The sequence below is a fragment of the Myodes glareolus genome, chromosome 6, assembly GCF_982192425.1.
Source record: "Myodes glareolus chromosome 6, mMyoGla1.1, whole genome shotgun sequence".
Classification (NCBI taxonomy): Eukaryota; Metazoa; Chordata; class Mammalia; order Rodentia; family Cricetidae; genus Myodes; species Myodes glareolus.
In genome coordinates, this window is record NC_142031.1 from 29,032,056 (window position 1) to 29,037,279 (window position 5,224).

Here is a 5,224-nt window from a genome sequence, read left to right on the forward strand (position 1 = left end):
TATCTTGTTCCTTTTCCATTTTATTTTATTTTATTTTATTTTATTTTACTTTTCATTCATTTGGTGCCAAAACCCGGGACCAGTCTTGTTTCCTTTTTATTTCTGCTTTCTATTCAGTACCCAGATGAAGATGGTTCTTGAGATGTGTAGGTCCTAGTATCCATTTATCTAATTGTATCTCTTATTTGCTTATTTTCCGCTCTAGGACTTGAACCCAGGACTTGAGTATGCCAGGCGAGTATTCTACCACTAAGTTACGCTCTTAGCCTCCTAGTTTCCACTTCAGTTGAGAGAAAGATGGGAGGATCAGGAAACAGATTCATTCTTCGGGCCTCGAAGTGTCAGATCTTGGGGGTCAAGTACATTAAACTACCCCTGGGGGGCGGGGCAGAGGCCCAGCCCACTGTGGGTGGTACCACCCAAGGCCGATAGAAGTGGAATATGATGGGATAACATGGAATAATGGAAAAGTCCAGAGCAATGGCTCAGCCATTAAGAGTACTTGATGCTCTTCTAGAGGATCCTGGTTCGCATAAGGCAGCTCACAACCTTCTGTAATTCCCATTCCAGGGGATCACATACACATTAAAAATTAATTAATTAATTAAAAGTCACATAGTGTCTGTTAGGCTTTAAAAAAGAAAAAGGGTAGCTAAGCAAGGGCTTATGAGTCAGAAGTAAACGTTTCTCACAGTTGTGGCCTCCAGGTTCTGCAATTTAACTTTAATTTCTTTCTGTCAGGACTGCTGTCCCTGCCCTGAATTTCCTTGATGACAGAGTTCTCCCCTAACTTTCTTTTGAGTGGGGTATTTTGTCAAAACGATGATAGGAAACCAAGGTACTTTTAAAAGCCTTTAAAATAATCATAAGCATGGAAGCCTTTGGATGTTCTGGGGTCGCCTGCCCAGTCGCTGCCAAAATGACTGGGACTGTGAGTGCTTAGAAATCAACCAGAGAGCAAATGGCTCTGGCTCAGGACGGCTTTCTGCGAAGGGACCACAGAGGACATGGGTAGAGGAACGAGGAGGCATTAAGGCTGCCGAACTGAGTGGAAAACCAGCTGCTCTGTGACCCAACTTCTGTGACCCGCTGTGCGAGAGCCGTGGCCTTGCCTTGGCTGCCCGCCATCGAAACCACTCGCTGGAAACGTGGCCGCAGTGTGCTGGGAAGACAAGCGCCAGTTCGTGGGTGGTCACATGGAGGGCTTTGCTGATCTCTGACATTGGAGAGCCTTCCTTGCCTGTTCCAGGGTCGGGTTGATAGAGGTCCCTGGGGATGAGTTAGGACCAGGATCGCCAGGCAGAACGAACCCAGAAAGGAGCCCCCACCACCAATGACCCATGTAGGAAGGAAGTAACTTGGACAGCTATCCTCCAGTGTTGTGGGGATTGGCTCTAGAAACCCCTGCTGACAGCGTGATCCAGGAGAGCTCAGATCTCTGGAGAGACAGCTCAGCAGTTAAGCAAGTTTACTGCTCTTTCAAAGGACCTGGAGTTGACTCCCAGCACTCACATAACAGCGACAAACTGCCTTCAACTCCAGTTCCAGGAGATTTAACTCCTGCTTCTGTCCTCTGCAGGCACGACGTGTACGTAGTACACGACCATGGCACGCATGTACTGATACACACAAAATAAAACTAAATAAATACTTTTTAAAAAACCGCCCCCATCAGGCTGACTTGTAGTCATGCACATGGAGGCATCTTCTAGATTGCTAATAGATGTAGGAGGGCCCAGCCCCCTGTGGATGGTGCCATCCCTAAGCAGGGGGGTCTGGGATATGAGGTAGCTCGCTGAACAAGCCAGAGGAAACAAGTCAGTAAGCAGGATTCCTGCCTTGAGTTTCTGCCGGGGTTTCCTTCACGCATGGACTGTAACTTGAAAGATAAAATAACCTCTTTCTTCCCAAGTTACCTTTGGTCAATGTTCAATCACAGCAGCAAAAACGCGAGTTGGGACAGACAAGATCTTGCTGCATAGCCTACACTGGTCTCAAACTCCAGCGACTCTCTTGCCTTGGGTCCCCAAGTACTTGGGTTACAGGTGTTGGCCGCCGTGCCTCGACAGGGCAATGGCCCTTTCAGGGAACGGATATATTAGGCTCTGTCTTGAGCTTCGTAGAACTCACAGTCTGTCAGAGATGGAGTGTGACAACAGTGGAGGAGCATTTGGAAAGAGCTGTCAGGTCTTGGGGAAGGCAATGAATCTGAAGTCCAGCTGCCTCCTTCTGCCCCCTCTGGTCTTCCTTCTAGAACAGAGGTTCTCAACCTCTGGGTCACAAACCCCTTGGGAGTCAAATGAACCTTTCACAGGGGTCACACATCAGATATCCTGTATATTGGATGTTTACGTCATGATTCATAACAGTAGAACTATTGCGATTATGAAGTAGCAATGAAAACATTATGGTCGGGGTCACCACCCCATGAGGAACTGTACTAAAGGGTGTCAGCGTTACAGAAGGCTGAGAACCACGGCTCTAGAAGTGTTAGCTACTGGGCCATTGAGAAGTCATGGAGATGAGTTGTTACCGTTCTAGGCAGATTTCTTTCAGTTTTCTTGAAATTTTGAGGTCTGGATAGGAAGTGTCTGTAACTTGAGAAAGGTAAAAACTGAGGCCAGGCATAGTGTCACACGCCTTTAATCCTAGCATGTGGGTGGCAGAGGCAGGAGGATCATTGTGAGCTCAAGGCCAGCCTGGTTCACAGAGTAAGTTTCAGTCCAGCTAGAGTGACACAATGAGACCCTGTCTTGGAAAAAGAAAGACAAACAAACCTGCATGGGTATCTGGCAAAGGAACAGAAGTGTGCACTGGAGCTGAGAACATGGCGTAGTGATGGAAGTGCCGACAGAGCAGCCGTGGGGACCTGAGTTCGATTCCCATAACCTGCTCTAAAAAGCAGTTGCAAGGCCAGTCAGTGCTGAGCAGGCAGAAACAGGTGAGTCCGTGGAACTCCTTGGCCTCTCAGCCTGCTCGGCAAGCCCCAGGCAGATGAGAGACTCTGTCTCAAAATGAACGAAGTGTTCTGAGAAATGACACTGAGGTTGATCTCTGGCCACACACACGCACATACACACACATATGGGCACACACACACACGTGTAGGTACACATGCATGTGCACACTTCCCCCCATTTAGAGGTTTCATTAAGGAAGCTGTGCTATGGTAAACGGAGGAAGGATCTCTGTGTACCCTGGCTCCGCTTACCGTATATATTTGGTGAGTCAACAAACCTCCCTGAGCCTGTGCATCTTGGTCCATAAACGTGAGGTAAGAGCACCTTCCTTCTAAGGTGATGGCAGGGTCACATATAACTCACAAGGGACAAATGTCAAAGATAAACAAGCAGAGGAAGACGGGTTACCCAGGAGTCTAAAACAGCAGAATGCTAAAACAAAACAAAACAAAACGAAAACAGACACCAGACTTAAAAGACTCACAGTGCCTGGTTTGTGGCACCCATCTGTGATCCCAGTGCTTGGGAAATGGAGGCTAAAAGACAAGAGCTCAAGGCTAGCCTCAGCTATAGAGTATGTTTGAGGCTAGCCTGGGCTAGATGAAACCTTGTCTCAAACAATCAGGGAAAAAAAGATTAATGCTTATTGAGTCTTCCCCGTGCCTAAGCACAATAGATGTATCCCATCTAATCTCATAAACACCTGGTGAGATTCTCTCATACCATTTTACTTTATTATCTTATTTTTCATTCTAAGCCTCACTCTGGCTCAGACTGGTCTGGAACTCATGATGTAACCCCAGTTTGTCTTTGAACTCACAGCAGTCCTCCTGCCTCAACCTCTCCAGTGCCGGAATTTCATGAACAAACTTCTCAAAGCCATTTTATAGATGAAAAACTGAGGCACAGAGAAAGGAAGAAACTCACCCCAAGTCCCCCAAACAGTAAGTATTAATTTAAGGCTTGAGTTCACAACAGATGTCCAGGATCAATGCTGCCCAGAAGTGTGTATACCACCTCATTTACAGTGAACAGTGGAGGCTGTGGCTGTAATTCGGCCAGCTGGTACCTGGCTTCAAATTCCAGTGCCACATAAACAGGTGTGGCGGCATGAGCCTGTGATCCCACTCTCAGGAGGTGGAGACCGGGAGATCATCAGTTCAAGGTCATCCTTGGCTATGTGGTGAGTTTGAGGCTAGCCTGGGGTACCTGAGACCCACCCAGTCTTAAAGAAGAACACGAGAATCCCGTGAGGATTAAAGCACACAGAAAATAACTTCAGGATGAGAAACTGGTAGTAATTGGTGTCAAGACTTTCAAATTCTGAGCCCTCCCTGATGTGAACCACCACTCAAAGGCAATCACTGAAAAACTGCTTTTGTAATATCCGCTTACGTCCGGAATCATGGTGTTAGAATGTTGAGGAAAGGGTTCCTTGCTCACAGTCAGGATGGTGGAGTAACCACTACACTGTGAATGACCCTGGCGATGACCTCTGGTGACATCAGTCTGGTCACTCTGAGCAATGCAGACAGGGCGGAGCAGACTATCAGGGAAATCTCAGTGACATCATCGCGTAGGGGTAGAAAACCTGTTCTAACTGAGGTGCCCCAACTACGAGCTTTGGTGGTGAACATCACCTTACAGGTACTGAATAGCATTTGTGTAAGAGTTGATCAACCCAAAAAAGTGACCAGGCGTGGTGGTATATTTCCATAACTCAGCACTTGATGAACTGAGGCTGGAGAATTGCTGGGAGTTCAAGGCCAGTTTCGACTACGTTGAGAGTCTGGCTCAGAAGAGGAGTAAGGTGGACAAGAGAAAGGATGGAAGGACGGAGGGGAGGGAGGAAAAGAAGGAAGAAAGGAAAGAAGGAAGGAAAGGAGGAAGGAAAGAAGGAAAGCGATCAAGTTAGATTCTCCTGACAGTTATTGTGTACTTCAGAACAAGCACATCTAAACAGCAAGCATAAACTGGAGAATCTGCTTCCCGGCTCGGAATTCTCATCCGGTCCGGTCGGCTCCACCGAGGGAGTGCGCAGGGCGTCCGCGCGAGGGCGCTCGGGGCTGTGAGTCACTTGCGCGTCAGAACGAGGTACCAGAAACTCGCGGTAGAAGACGTCACTCATGTAACCCCCACCCGTTTAGCTCCACTCGAAAAGCCACTAGAGCAGGCTTGGTGGGTCCTGCAGACCTGTAGCTTAGGGTGGGCCCCGGGCCAGGGCAGGTGTAGCAGTCTTTGCCCAGCAGGTGGGAGGCCTTTGC